We start from the raw sequence: 16,752 nt of genomic DNA on the forward strand, positions 1-16,752 counted from the left end.
TCGTATTGGATTAAACGCGAATTATTATGAATATTTATATCGGCGTATCTCATCGCACTTTATGAATTTATTTCAACGTTCGATAAACTCGATTTTCCAATGAATACATTTATCTGGCCAATCATTATTCGATCACAGAGGCGACATTACACAAATTGTAATTTCAATTTTACAACGCACATTGTTACACACAATCGCAAAAGGGGAACTGTTTGTTCTCATATTCTTGAAACGGGAACTCTATGGAACTGAAATTAAAATGAGAATTCTCTATGAAACGGATATTTTAGATCCGATGCGTTTTTAAAATCGCCGATTTAATTAGCGAGACATTGTTCTTCCGCAGCGCTCGGGAACTTGTCGGAGTTTCCACGTTCCTGAATATCCGACTGTCGCTTTTCCCGTTCTTCCCTTTTTTCCCAGCCGCTTGTTAAACGGGCAGTTATCGGCGGGATATTGGCGGCCGTGAAAGCCGGGAATGGTCGCGATGACGACTATTAGCCAAGTTTCACTGCCCGCTCATCCTCCGCGGCGCGATATTCATCCGAAATTCCGACGCGTCATCGCGATGCGAGCGAAGAGAGAGACGGAGACGAGAGAGAGAGAGAGAGAGAGAGAGAGAGAGAGAGAGAGAGGGGAGGAGGGAAAAAAGAAGAAATAACATACGACTTGACGAGTTGGCGTGACGTTTATTAGACATTAAGTAGTAATACGCGCGAACGGGTCGGATGGGAGTAGCCGGGTAATAAGGAACGGGTTAGGAGAGCCGTCATACTAATTGTAGTAATTCCGGCATCCACTTTGGATATTTAATTAAGTTTCCGCTGACAAGCATCTACTTACTGGGAGATAAGCGCGCGCGGGAAAGGGACCGACGTTCTTACCCCCGGTACACACTGCACTCCGTTTCTCCCATCCTCCCATCCCATCGTCGTTGTTGTCGTCGTCGTCGTCGTCGTCGTCGTCGTCGTCGTTGTCCTCCTCCTCGTCGTTGTCATCGTCATCGCTTAAAACTGCTACGTAACCTACCGACCTGCTTAACTGCCGGCTCGAAACTCACGCGCGGCTCACTAATTATTTAGTGTATTCACGTACCACACCGTCGCGAGACCCCGAGATGGAGGACAACGAGATGGAGAGGGGTGAGATTGCGACCTGGCTTTCCGCGCCCCGTGTCCGGTCGGGAAAAATTTCATCCCGTTCCGACAATTGCGTCGCGAGCTGCCGGACGAGATGGAACGCCATATTTCGTCGCCGCGCTTAATTGCATCGCCGAATAACGAGGGGTATGAACAATGCGAATGCAAGAATTATGATTATCGCCACCACGGATAAGACGAGGGGAAGAAAAAAGAATTCGAGAAATTGAAAAAAAAGTTTCTTAGATCGCGGCAGAACTTGAGACGAGTAGGCTTCTTTGTAATAATCTCCTTCTTGTAACAATCTCCTCCGCGGATCTCAGTGCGACGAGCTATTTTTCATCGCGATAACGCTGTTTGTACCGCTAATCCGAGACGATTCTCAAGCATTCGAGGATAATTTATAAATGATATGTCTGGAAAGCGAAGACGCGGTCGGCTAGATAGCTATCTAAATATCATGGCAGACGATCCTTCTCCGTTCTGACCACGACGGTATTCCTTCTATTATCTATTGTCCGGGCCAAGATTTTAGTAGAGCAGTATATAAGAGAAGCCAGACACACACACACACACACACACACACACACACACACACACACACATTATATATATATATATATATATATACGATAATATATATATATACGATAATATATATATATATACATACGAATGCGGTCTCCCATTCGATTTCGTAAAGTATGAAGCTATCAAGAGCAATGGTCCGAGAAGGCCGGCGCAATTACCAATAACTCTTTGACATGCTCCGTCTACGTTTCCTCTTGCCATTCGAAACATTTCCTTGTCCCGGTACCGTTCAGTCGAAGATTCGTGCAAGATATTTCCATCTATGACGGCGTATTTCCGCGATATGCATATCGTTTCGATTTATGTATAACTATGTACATAGCAATTTCAAAACACCAGAATATTACTGACTGCGCGCACTATTTATTTTCTGACACCATATATTTTTCAATTAAATATAAAGTTTAAATAAATTCTACTTGTGTCGTGATTATATATGTACATGTCTACTTCAAATTATGACCAGTGTGATATAAAGAAAATTACTTATACATATACATATATATCTTTAATATTTAATCGGTTACAGAATAGTTCAAAAGATAAAATAAAATATTTTCAGAATAATTTTTTTATCCATGTATGCAATATATAGATCATAGGTATACAAACTGTCAAAAGCAGTTTTATTTCCACAATAAAACTGTTTACGAAATAAACACAACCAATCGGCATCACGAAAAAGACTTAATAATGGACTTTCGATGCATTCAATATTCAAATATTGATTTAATATGCTTTTTTTAAAAGTAGATTATTATCAGAATATATCTAAATCTCACTGTCGCAGATTTCGCGTGGTGATTGCCAATTAACATACTTTAACGACCAAATTAAACGCACGACGAGATGTAATTGCATTTTCCAATTATCAATAACAATTAATACATACAGAAGTTAAGTTTTCATGCTCATTAGACATGCCCTCATTAGACAATAAATATGACGAAGACGAAATGTCTGTTTAAATTACGTTATAAATTGAAGTTATTTTTAAAAATACACGAGTATATCTCAAAATCACCTGATATTTTTTTAGTAACAGATCTTTAACTTTAATCAAGAATCGATTTTCTTTTATGAAAATGCCGACAAAAATGCAACTTACCAAATAGTAGCATTTTTGCAAATATATCTTCAATTAATTTTTTTAAATTCCATCTAAAAAATGTTTCGCTGCCCAATTGATCGTTCAAAATTTAGTTTGGACAATCAAAAATTTTTTTCTTCAATCGTTTGTAATTTATAGATTATCAGATGTTGCGACATCAGTAATTTTTGCTGGAAAATGTCGTAAATACTTGAAAAGACCTTATCGTTACAGGAACGAGGATATTTTCGTGATCATTCACCGATTCACAACCGCCCTGAGAATCGCACATTCGCGCAATGACTCTTGCATCACTGCTTCTCGAAGTTTTATTCCACTAATCGATCGGTCTGCTGGTCGAACCGGGGCTGGTCTTTTCTTTTCGCTCGGATGAATTTCCTCAGTTAGGTAATCCTCACTACCGGATTCGAAATGGAAACAGTGCAAGTGCGAGGATAAGAGGGATAAGGATTCTCTCTGATGCCTCCTGCTGCTTTCGCTGCTAACGCTCCATCGATGTGTTTCTCTGTCTATTCCTGCTGCTCCAAGCTCCCTATCTCCCTCGTTGTCGGATAGATAGGGATAGAAATCGTACTTAGCGGTCTGACGCTAGGCTTCTATTGTTTACCGAATATCGAAATCGCATTGGAACGTTGTAAAACGGTAGAACGCCGAAGATCAACCTGCACAGTTTCCTGTGGAGGTCGAAGTGAAAGAAGTGGGATCTGGTCAAACGCGAGTCAGCAGTACGATTTACGGTCAGGGAATTGCAGTAACCGATACAATTGGGAAATTCATTCGAGGAAAAGCGCAATAGTGACATTTTTGCGGGAAAGGCAGATATGAAATTTTCGAACGTTGTTACTTATTAAGATATATATATATATATATATATATATATATATATGAGAAGAAGCTATAAATAATTTTTTTCATATTAAAAGAAGTGGAGAGAGATAGTAAAGAATCAATTTCTCTTTGCGTACGTGTTGTTATATTTATTATCTTTTTATTATAAAAAATGTTTCTTATGACAAAAGTATATTATTAAAAACTGATAAAATCGAAGGACTAACGTCTGTCCCAGAAATCTCGTTTACGTTTTATCACGGCTACATTTTACGGCCGAAAATAATTGTAGCTTACGAGGATGGGATGCAAAAAAATTGGAGAACGTTGGTACAGAGGCCAAAATAATTGAACGCGCGATAAATGCGTCTAGGAGAGTAGTTTCAGAGTACCTGTCGAGTAAAATTAGCATTTCGCTATTGATTATTCGGTCGCGCGTCTGGCTCGAGCGAGGAAATAAAAACATGACTCGGCGTGGACGAGCTCGCCCAACGATCGCGCGAAAGAGAGAACGCCGCCGCGAGAAACGCAATTCTGATCGGACACCGATACGGTTACGCTACTTAAAATGCGTCCGGCCGTATCGCGTTGCACGATTCGGCATTCGCGAACGAGCGAGCCGTGCCTCTGCCGCTCCGTAACTTCCGGAATCCCGGTGAGGATGATCGATGGGATCCCGTAAGGTGAGGGCTCGTCGCAGTTCTTCGAACGCGAGAAATCTGGGCGGCGATTCTTGGCAGCGGTGCTTTCATTAATTTTGTTAGATCGTTTGCGCCAGTGGCATTAAAATATTACTCGCATAAAAAAATTGTCGTTTAAGCGTTTAAGTATTTCTTTTCGGCTTCGTTTCTTATTTATTGTTATATACATTTATTGTTATGTTGTTTCTTATATACTTGTTATTTATTAACTGTATTTTATAAGAGAACGGAGTTAACGAGTTAAATTAATTTTAATGAAATTTTATATAAGTTGTATAAATATAACGAATAAATTAATTTAGAACCGTAATTTATTTAATGTAATAAATAATATGAATTTCAGCTTTTTTGTTATACCTCAAAGACTATTTAAGATATAAAAATATTTCATGCAAGATTCCCGATAAAATTAACTCTTTATCCAGGTCAATAATATTCTAAAAAAAAAAACTATTTTGAAAACTTTTGAAAATAATAATTTTTTAAAAACATTATTGATATGGATAAATATAGCTAATTTTATTGGAAAACTTTTATGAAACATTTTTTTATATCTTGAATAATATTTAAATATAACGAAAAAAATCTAAAATCCGCTTTATACATATAAGAGTTGGTTTCATTCCTGAAAGCTATTTTTTAGTAGCAATTGATATTTTCTAAATTCGTTTATTCATGTAATCTATGTATACAAACTTTCATTAAAAATCAGAATTTGACACTTCACGAGGTTCCCCTTGTTAGCGTAACAGAATTTTTCTCGTAAACGTAATGTATCTATGCAGGATACTCTCACAAAGATAGGATATACCATCCAGAGTGGGTTTCTGAGGAACGTAAAAAAATATATTTGAGCATTTGTTACATTCGTAAAAAAAAAAAAGGAGATAAAACCGCGCGCGATACATAGTACGTCTCATTTCGCTCGGGCATTAAGTATTCGGAAGAAACGGCAGAAGCGACGGGAACTTTAATATTTATAAGTTGACTTTATTACTTTTCCGCTTTTAACGTGTACCGCGGTACGCGCGCGGCCGAGCTCTCGCTGTAAGTAATAAGAGTTAAAAAAACATTTAACGTCGAAACTTCCGCTCCGCTTCGGAACTCTCGCTCACGTCCCCTGCCTGATCCATAACGATTCTCGTAAAGTTAGTCCGGGACGCCTGCATACGCTTAATCTCGCGATACCGAGCGTGGTTTAATCCGCGGCAAAATGAAGAAACGCGAGATGATCCGCGAGATCGCCGATCTGCCATGCACGTTCCATCTTCATTTCTTACTCTTGCGTATTTATGTGTGTATAACTAATGGCTTTTTGCTATATGTATACATTTCGAAAAATATCGTCAAATTTTACTTTCGTTTCGTATGTTGTTTATGTAAAATTAAATTATATATTTCAAATTTGTAATTTTTATAGAAGCTATTTTAAAAATAAGATCAACTTTATAAATCTCTCTGAGGATATGAAATTTTCAATAAAAGCTATATCTAACAACTTAAATAATCATCTATAAAGATCTATATAAGATTCGAAGATTTTTCTGTGGATTATACATACATTTTTTATGTACTGAGATTCGATTATAATATTCTATTAAAATATTTAAATTATTTTGTCCTACTTCCTAATTAGAAGTATAAAATTTTGAAATCCATTTGAACATTGACCATATATTTGAAGCATCTCATAGTCGCAAATTCAGTTGCCATAAATATCAAGATGAGAATAACGCAAAGCAGATTTGCATATCATTGTCGATCTTCTTTTTGTTCGAATTTTTGCCATCTTCAACGTTGTGACAATGCCCATTGCTGGAACGTAATAATAATGCAAATATAAATACATATTCCTGACATTGCAATGCTAGACGTAACGCAATTTACTTTATGCGCTTGTCGCCGCGATCGATCGGAGCTTATCAAGCTAGTTAACAAAGTCGCCGCGACATTTTTGCGAGACAAAAGATCGAAGAATTTATAATTGAGAAAAATCACGCGAAATCCTCTTTCGCGACATCTTCCACAGAATCAATTCTCGACATTTTTCCTGTTCCAGGCGTGCTTCCTCCGGGTTATAAAATTCGATTCTACCCTGTCGAGTGTCGTGTTATAGGATTTCGCGTGTGTCTTACGTTTCTCGTTGCGTTTGGGACCGGAAACGGGTCCGAATGGATTCCAAAAGAGACGTTGTCACGGCACGTCGACGCGCAGTATTTCGATTGGACGCGTGTCGCATTAATTACGGCCATTACGCGCGCGTCCGCCGACACGGTCCGTACAAAGGGTGCGCGGCGCGAGTCTGCGACCGCAAACGTGTTCTCCTTATGTACCAGCGGTATACTCGCCGCACCATAGTCATGCTAAACAACGTCGGTACGCCGGATTCGCACACTGCCGCTGCGAAATGACGACGACGGCGACGGCGACGTGGCGTGGCGCGCCGCGCCACGCTGGTTCGGACGTCGGACGTGCATGAATAATTAATTCCTTCGTTTCGTCCGCGGGCCGTCGTGTAACTTACTCGCCGTCCGAACATCCTGGAATTTTACAAGTCGCGCGAGAGAGAAATAGAAGGGATAGAGGGAAGGAGGGAGGGAGAAAAGGAGAGAGAGAGAGAGAGAGAGAGGAGAGGAAGACGAAGGGAAGGAGGGAGGAAACGCGGATACGAGCGGTCGGACACTTCATTTCCTACATATCGAGCCGTGACTGTCGCGAAATGGGTGCAAGACGCATTGCAATTTCTAAGCGTCCTCGAAATAGCAGGATGAGCAGGTAAATCAAGTCAGACGTTCGAGTGAAGTTTTGTGGAATAAGTTATTGCAAAGTATCGCGCGGGGAGGAGTGTCGAGAGTTAACAAAAATCGAACATTCGGGGGAGAGAGGTTGCAGTTTCGAAAGATTTGCATTTTATGTCGCTATTAAATGATCCGTTTCGTAATCTGTGTGTATTTCGGATGTACATCTCTGTTGAACGCACGAAGATTTTAGATTGCGATTTAGGCGCGTCGACGGCTCATTCTACTTCGTCGACGTCGTTGACGCGCGTTGATATCGATATTCAGGCCGCGGTAGATTTCCATGACAACCGGCGATTTGCGTCCAAGATAAAAATATATGGTACCGGCATGGTTCGCAATCCGCGATATATTTCGCGGAACGTATATAGGAAAACTGCTACCGTCCTGTGTACATTTTATAGTGACAGTTTCGTGACAATTTCGCGCGAATAGCGAACGACTTTTCCGAAGGAATTTCGATACGACGGACGCACGGGATTGCACGTGTAACAACTGTAATCGCAATGTAACTCGAGTATTCTCGTAGTCCTTAATGCAATGCTCTGGATTCGCAAATATTTTATATCGCATACTTCATTTTTTACTCCATTTCGCGTTTACCAAACGGAGCTATTGATCCCTCTTCGGTAATTAACGGCAATTATGTACGTATATATGATAAAAGGTGCAACCCTTGCATACCTTCGCAGGAATGTTTCTCACTCGCACATAGTTGAGAATCGAAGTCATTAGTGGCAAAATTGATTTAGCGTCCGTCGGGAACGATCTGAGTATGCAATTAAAATCCCGTAGGCACAGTCAGCCGCTGATCCGCAAACTTTCTCCTTTCTGGGTTGGAAGTTAATAACAAATTTTCAATAGTACTTCCCAGAGTAATTGCGGTAATTTTTCAATTAGCATTTTCGTGGTCTACAGTTCGAGAAAATTCGAGATTTGAGGATCGGGGGAAATGCGGGAGATGATTCGGACGAACATTAAGCACCAGTCGTATCATGCATAATGCACGGGACATCAGGCGCGCGCGCACGCCGGATGCTCCTCCGAATATAAGTGCCTCTCGTTGGAAACGCAACCTTTTTCTCCACTTCTCTCCACCATTGAATGGCCTCTCTTGCTTCTTTTTTTTCTCCTCTTGGCGTTTCCTCTCTTGCTCTCTCGTGCGTGATCCTTCTTCGTCCTGGACGTTAAGTACCTTGGGAGTGCCGGCAGACGGAAGCGAGACTGAACACAGGCCGGATTACGGATTAGGATCAATTTCAAGAGATGACAGAATATGCAGCGTCTTATCTGTGATACGAAATTTTCATGATTGTCTCCACGATGTGCATAGCGAACTCATTTAGACTGATGCGTGTCAGCTGACGCCGAGTCTTGGAATCCTCTGCGAGTAGTACTAATCTGTGTAAATAAAAAAAATCGAAAACATTTATTAGAATAAAATCAAGTTGCGAGGAATTCTGATATTATGGAATTGAAAATTAATTTAAAATTTAAAAATTATCTGGAAAATATGAAATAAGTGCCAAAGAGCTTTTAAAATAACGTTCAGTGATTTTTTTTTTTAACGTGTTTCCTAACAAAAGCGCAAGAAACTCGAGCGTTCCATTTAGTTATGAATTTGCACAAGGAAATTAAATGCGACGATAGTCGTACGACCGAGGGCTCGTGTAACTCTTCCCTCTCTCATTTTTGAGAATGAAAAATTTCCCGGTCGCCGAAGAGAGAGACGCTCGGAAATGCGCGACGCGCACAACTATCCGGCGTTATTTCGCGCGTGTAACGGCGGTGTGTTAACTAAAATCGAAGTGATTTTCCGCCGGTAGCCGATGTCCAACGATCCAGACGAATAAACTGTCGGAATATTGAAACGTTCCCTCGGTGCTCCATACGCGGGTGTGGTGCCGTGCGCTCGCTCGCACGAAGGTAATCACTCGCGCGAATACACGCGCGCGATCCGCGTGCGTGTGAATATGTGTGCGCGCGCGCGCGCGCATATGCGCGTGTTTGCGCTCGTCGATGTTTGCGCTCGCGCGCGCGCGTGTCTGTATGCATCGGCATAGCCACGCGAAAAGCAATCATCTCGGCCGGACGCAATCAGCTCCTATCTCCCCTTCGTCCCCCCAACTCTCGCGCGACACACAGGTGCACACAGTAGTCCCTGCGAGAGCATACATAAGTCGTTACTCGCGAGACACCCGTTGCATATAGGCGGAGTTAATGCCGAGCTGGCGAAACGGTCAAGGGACGTGGGGTAATGCGAAAATTGCGCTCCGTTTTAGCATTAAAGGGAGCTACTTGTCTTCGGACTTGTCATATTGAGTTGAATCCTGATAAATAATTAATCAAATGACTATGACAGTTGTGAGTCATTTAAAAGCTGTGATGATTTTTATGTGAAACAAAAACAGCATGAAACATTAAATATGCATTTTGCATAATAATATTTTGCCTTTTAGCTGTCACACTTTACAAAAAAAAAAAAACAAAAATTCAAAAATTGTATAAAAAAATAATTATTTCAATTTTAATAAACATCTCTGAGATGATCCAGTAGCAAGTTGCTCATAATCTTCTTGTCCCACATAAATGCAATTTAAAATAGTATACTTCCTGTTTTGCAGAGAAATACACATTTATTCACTTAACAAATATGCACTGTTGATATTGACGTTGGAAGTTAAACAATGAGCACTGCAGTTAAATAATAATTCTTCTTTTAACTTTTTCGCAAACATTAATAAAAGATATGGTATTTTTACTAATAAATGGCGTGATAATGGCGTGTATAATGATATTATATTTCTTTTTAAATATTTATATTAATTAATTGTTTAATTAAATTGAAAAAACAAAAGTGAGTCATTACTAAGACATGACTTACAATTGGAATATTTACTTTAATTGATATTAAATATTTTTAATAAATGATGAGAAATAATATAATTATCAATGTACTTGTACAATTTTCTAATTTGAAACCAAATTAAAATTTTAAACACGTCTTGAATTAAGTCGCAGTATAAAATTTAATTATAATTCTATTCCTACATGGAATAAGCTTACACTGTTTAAACGACCACAGGAAAATCACTAATTTAAGGTCAGTTAACTCGAATTGCATTCGACCGAACCGGAAGAAACAAGGAAAATCCGAGAGATGATTTCAGCACAACGATGAAACGCGCGCTTCGTTCCTCATCTCGCGAGTTCGGCAACGCGACGGAGGGTGAAAAAGGAGGGAGGGGGTTTGATGGCTGACACAACTGCGGCTTGCTCGCGGGGGTTCGGACGCGCCGCCAAACTCTGGATGACGGCAGTTAACCGAAATCAGGCCGAATCGATTATAACGCGCGGATCGTTGCCGCGAGATAGCACGAATCGACAGTGGGTGAGGGAGGGAATGGGGGAGGACGAGGGAAATTTAATGGGAAATTCGACGTTGTCTCGGAGAGAACGATTCGCCGGTCGCGGTGTCGCGAAATGCGTAAGGAGAGAAAAAAAGAATACCCGCGGAAGAAAGGAGATGGAAAATGGGAGAGAGAGAGAGAGAGAGAGAGAGAGAGATTCAGTAGCGTGGAGGTGTGTCTGGTGAGGTTGCGGGGAGGGCTTCCTTTCCCCTCAAATCGTTAATATGAAGTTTCTGTGGAGGTCGCGGAAGACCTACCGTTCCGGATGTCACGTCGCGGACTTTCAATTTCCGGCACGCGAGCACTTCGGTTGCCACCGAAGAGGAAAAGAGAAAAGAGAGAGGAGAACGAGAGGAAGAGTCGAAGAAGAAGGAGGGTGCAATGAGTTGCCGGGCGTTGTGGCGATCGGCGTTGCACGAGGCGTTGATTGTTGGGGGCTACGAAGATGCAAGATGCATGCCGACGGCATTTCCTGAAAAAGGAAAGAGTACAATGGAAAGAAGCGTAACGAAGTGATGTAGTTGCAACGTTAATTATAATGTTTGTTCATTCTGCGATATTTTTAATATTAATGTTTAATATTTCGTGTGGGAACTTAGATAAACAGATGTGTAAAGCGATTTTATGCAAACACGTGAATGGTGTTTGGAGAAACTATCTTTGTCTTCAAACCGTCATCAAAATCGGAAATGACCGTACACTCGAGATGGTGAAGCCTCGGGGAGGAAAGGTCCAATTCCTCGACTTGGATCACGAATAGTGCTGGCTGCATGGGTCGCTATCCGGAAATTTGGAATCCGCCGTCCATTAGTCTGCGTTCGCGAGAAGTGAATCGGCGGACGTTGAGAAAAAGCACGCGGTAATACGTAATCTTCATTTGTTCTGTCACGTGAAAAGGAAGATATAGTTAACTTTGTTCATTTAATTTTTATGGATACTACGATCGTAAAAAAAGATTTAAAACAAAATGTAAAATTGTTATACTGTATATTTTATTTCCGTTTATTTAAGATTTATTTTCATTTTGTCTCTCAATTCTGTCGTCCTATTTGTCTATTTTCTCAACAAATATTTCCACAGTTAATCAATTTGGATTAAATTTGGCACGAAATGTTCTCACAGAAATAGAACTCTCGATGCAGAATTGAGGTTATTAGTTACATAAAATATCGTATCATTTGTTACATACTTTTGGACTAAAGAGGACCTATAGATGAAATACCTTAATAGGATTCATTTCGTGATAATTTTATTGAAAGAAGACACTTCTAACATTTACAAATATATTTCAATTGTAATAAAATATTTCACAATTTTGCAAAGCTATTCTAATATTAAATACATTCTGTAAACGTCAATGTAGAATGTATTTTTACAGATAAGGAAATTTTAAACTTTTATCAAGTGTCAAGAGTCTGATTAGTCGAAAATACATTTTAGCATTTTCAGCATTTTTTTTCGTTCTGAAGCAGACAATAAACTCGATTCATATTTTCGTCGGATTATGTCCGTCCTCGCATTGACAAGCTTCTTACGTAGATCTATATAGAAGCGCACATATAGAAGCATATACTCGCGCTTATATATAAAGAAGATCGACCGCGCTTCTCTTTCGCGAAAATTTCGCGTGATGCAGGTTTGCCGCTCCATTGTAACGATTTTAATAGATACTTGGAGCCAAGGGGACAATATCGCGGGATAAAATGGAGTGGTATCCGTGAGTGTACGGGAAAGATATCGTGTAAGTCGGACTTAAAACTCTCGGCAGTGCCTTCGCGAAACAACTTGCGCCTTTGGTCGAGGGAGAGACCAGCCGTCGGATCGCCGTCATTCCGCTTCTCTGAAGAGCACGTCGCTAGCCTCTATTCTCGTTTAACCGGCCTAATTGAGAAAGCAGCGGGTGGTTATGCGCCAAAGGTAGATAAGGGAATTATCTTCTGCAGCCCGCCGGCGAGTACTTAACCGCGATATTTTCATCTTCGAGCCCGATATCAAACGTACCTTTTTGTCGATGTTCTCGGAGCGAAAAATTCACTTCGCCGTTTTTGCGCCGCGACCACACGTCAAGGAAATGAAGAGGAATTAGAGAGCAGCGACGAGTTAAATATAAAAACGATTTCTCGACCCCCCCCCCCCCCCGAGGACAACGTTGCGCGTCTGTAGTCTCTCTTGCAGCCGGTAAGTAAAAGGGTCGTCGGTCGCGGGATTAAAGAGGCAAATTAGATCTCCCGTCGTAATCCTGCTGTGTAGATCTCGTTAAGGGTCAACGGGTGCGCGCCGCTCGTCGCCGTCCTTCCTTTTGGCAGCGCGCAGAGCAGGACGAATCAATTTAATAGACAGCGCATAATCGTCGCCTGATCATTATTCAGTCCGTTCATTAGGTTATCGTGTCCGAACTGCTCCATGATTCGATCATGTGGTATCTCGTACAGCATCTACGCATATAACGGAATAATAAAGGGACGCGAGGCGGAGGTGGGTGGGCGGACGAGCAGTGTTAGGGGCACAGGGGATGCAGGGGACGCACAGGTTAGCCAGTCAATGTTGCACCGGCGGTGTATCCGGCTATGTTCGGTGGCTGATTATACCGCGCCCGATTGAATTCAGCCCGCTTATAAGTGTGCTAATGACAACTGATAAGAATAAAATGCGCTTTTAACGGGATTTCATCTCGGCGGATGTGAAAAACGTCGTGAAAATTTCTGAAAAGAAAAATATGAGAAACAAAAAACGAGACACGGTGTAAAATGAATAATGAAAATAATGAATCTGAATTTTTAATCAAAATCGAAGCAATTCTTGCTTTCGTTGTAAAATTAATTCGTCGCTGTATGAATAATAGCTTATAATAAATTAAGTATAACAAGTCAAATTAATTTTCAATAGTCTACATAAGATATACTTAGATTTACCTATAGATAGTCGAACGACGTTTAATTAAATCATTTCATAAATACCACATAATTGCCACATGGCTATATCTAAATTTTTAGCGAGTCGGCGAGTCTTTCGCCGCGCCGTTAAGGCAACGGTATCCGAAATAAGCATGATCTCCACACTCTCATAATCATTAATACGGCAGGAATGTCGGGAACAAGAACGAACGGCGGTACGTGCAGGAGACTCGGCATGTGTTTGTGAAAGGTGAGCTGGTAATGAAAAGAGAACTCTAAACTGTGTGTACGCGACTCTCTCGTTTCCAATCCTCGCTTCGGGAAAACGGAGCGATCTTCTCTCTATCCTACTTTTCTCCACCCCCCCCCTTCCTCTCCCGTTTTCTTTCGTCTCGTGCCGTTCCCTCGTCGTTCGACTCGCCCGCTTGTTTTAATCACGGCACCGCAGAGAGTATGCCATTGTCTTCTCAGTCTGAGAGAAGTATCTTCGAGAAAGCGAGGCACACCGTTCCGTTGCCGGTCCAGCGAGAGCAGATTGCAGAAAAATCTGGCTGGGAAAGCGGCCCGCTCATCGCCGCCCTGGTCGCACCTGTTCCTCGCTGTTATAATCCGGCCGAATCGGGGATTATTAAATTACGGCGTCTTTCTCAACGAAATTGTTACCGTTATAACAACCGAACAACGCGCGCGATCGCGCGCCATTGTTTCGTCTCGGAATACCATAAGACCGCGTTTTTCCGCGGCGAAATCGCGAGCCAAGGAATTGCGCTTGACAAAGCCGTCAACGTTGTCTATAATAAAAGGATTTTAACAAAAAACCTTTGCGTCTAAAAAGAACAAAGGCGAAGTCCACATTTTTGAAAGACAAGTGCACTTTAAGCCTCCGCTGTATAAACCGACGGCGAAAATCTGCATGTTGCAATGTAAGAAGAATCGTAAAGGATTTACAACTAGATTCTCCGCTTTATCATCGTTTAATTTATCATCATTTAATTTATCATTTAATAAAAATCCAGTGAACGCAAAAGTTTCCTGCTCTAGATTTCAGGTTTTTTCCAAGCTACAATACTTTTCATACCTTCCACCATCTCTCTGATAAATATTTACGTGATATATTTTAATTAAATAGCAACATTTATATCTTTCTTTGTATTGAGATTTTCTATGCAATGTCTTGACGAAGAAAATTTTCTCCCTTCCTTCGATAGTTCAGTAGTATTGTCATAGCCGCGTCTTGAATTAGGAGAGCCTTTGCAAGATTATACGTCCAAGTTTTTGTGCGCAAAGTCTCACCATCGGTATTCTGCCCTTCTGCAATTTGGGATAATTGCTTCGGGATCCTGTTACAGTGAATTACAAGCGACAGGTTTAGAAATCGAACGATAAGAACTGTAAATAAACAGCTGTAAATAAACAGCGAGAATCCTGTAAGGACAGAAATTTCTTAGTTCAACGGGATTGATTACGACATTACGTGCATCGTCGTGTTACCTTGCAATAAAACAAAAGGAGGAGGACAAATCTCTTTTATAAATGAAGATACATAAAATTTCTCCTTTTCTGGAATCTACGTAATAATTTAACAATCATGTAATCTTTGGCAGTTTTTTTTTAATTTTTTGCGTATTCTAAAGAAGTTTACTTTATTTGAATGAAATGTCTGTCTCTACTTCTTCCTTGATAAAAAATAAATAATTTTTAAAATTTATAATTATTTATATTTATATAAATTAAAATTATAATTATATAATTTATAGTTATATTCATATTTTATTTTATATAATTGTTAAGATATTTTAATTTGTTAATTTGATATGAGAGGCAAATAAACGCTTTGTCCTTTTTTTCTTCTCTGTATGAACTGAATGACTTTGATGAAATTTTCGTTCAGGCTGTGAATAAATATACGACATACACACTGACAGAAAATAGCTTTACTGATCGCATCGCAAACAGTGTACGTACGAATTACAGCTCATCAGAGAGAGAGAGAGAGAGAGAGAGAGAGAGAGAGAGAGAGAGAGAGAGAGAGAGAGAAAACGAGCGAAAAAGAGGAAAGAGAGAGGAGAAGCTGGATGCAAGGAGGAAGAATAGGACACAAGAGGAACATCAGGACTGGTGGGCGAGCGAAACGATCGTGTTTCGTGGGAACTTGCAAAACGTTCCACTGCGGGCCATATCAACCGAATTGGTTTGTAATTCCATTTTATTGGTGACCAAACGGCGGGAGAAGGGTTGCAAAGTGGAATGTAGATGCAGCGGAGTATTGCATAGAATCGCGAGAAAGTGCATTTGCCCAAATGGGGAGCTATCGGATTTGAGTGTTTAACCTAATGGAATACATCCTGCGACATATTTGCTCCTGCCGGTTACGTATTACTAATACGTACATAATCTCGATAGTGTGTCGTAAAATGGAGATTAATTCCGCAAATACGAATGATTTTGATGGAAAATTATTTAATATTCCTAAAAGAGAACTAATAATAATTTAGGTTTCAATTTTTTTTCCTCGTTGCCTCAATTTCTTGATATCACTCTCGAAGTCTTCGTTAAATTTTTAGAAACGTTACTTTTCGAGCGAAGTGATTAGAAAAATATGGAAAATACAAGAATTACATATAATTGCGAAATATAAGTATTGTAATTTATATATCCTGACGATTATTTTTCATACTTATCTTAGTTTCCTACAATCCTGCCGGATTGATTGATGAAAACGTCGTCCGGCGTTACTCAAATTCAACGTGAGGACGAAAAGATTCATCGTTTTTAAAATCGAATTCGATGGAATAAAGCGCGGTTCTTTATTTTGTGTCATCCCAAAAGACAAATCTGTTATCACCGGTAAAATTTTTTTCTTTTCAAATATTAACCAGGGTAATGCGAAGGCAATATCGAGTCGTATAAGGTATGAAAGACGGTCTTAAGGACAGTGCAGGACCCGATGCGATCGCGAGTAGAAGCTGCAAGGGGCAAGGAGAAGAGGATGCAAGGGCGCGAGGGAAAGGAGGAGAGGACAAGTAATTTCCTTGGCGGAGGCGTGAGGAGCATGCGAAGGGGCGGCGGGGCATTCCGTGCGCGAGAGGGTGGTCCAAACTAAACTAAATAATATTGATGGCCAACGGAAATTGAAAGCCGTTAAGGTCTTCAGCGTTGCGGTGCGAAACGGCGCTGCTGCATAAATAAGACGGCGGCGCATTAGGATTAGACCAGTGTCTCTCAACCGGCCGCTAACTCGGCTGCCATGGAAACTGCGTTACTCCGTAATGTCACGCGC

At 40.6% G+C, this 16,752-nt stretch overlaps 1 long non-coding RNA gene across 3 annotated transcripts in view; it reads right to left on the reverse strand.

Annotated features, from left to right (window-relative positions):
- Nucleotides 1-3,791: 3,791 nt before the first annotated feature.
- The window catches only part of LOC148938307 (uncharacterized), a 203,865-nt gene continuing 190,904 nt past the window's right edge, over nucleotides 3,792-16,752 (reverse strand). For all 3 annotated transcript variants that reach the window (XR_016140991.1, XR_016140988.1, XR_016140985.1), the window contains one exon: nucleotides 3,792-8,569. This is a non-coding gene — a long non-coding RNA (uncharacterized LOC148938307). The remainder of the gene's footprint in view (nucleotides 8,570-16,752) is intronic.

The sequence above is a fragment of the Pogonomyrmex barbatus genome, unplaced genomic scaffold (genome assembly GCF_055798465.1).
Source record: "Pogonomyrmex barbatus isolate J1 unplaced genomic scaffold, ASM5579846v1 scaffold1, whole genome shotgun sequence".
Taxonomy (NCBI): Eukaryota; Metazoa; Arthropoda; class Insecta; order Hymenoptera; family Formicidae; genus Pogonomyrmex; species Pogonomyrmex barbatus.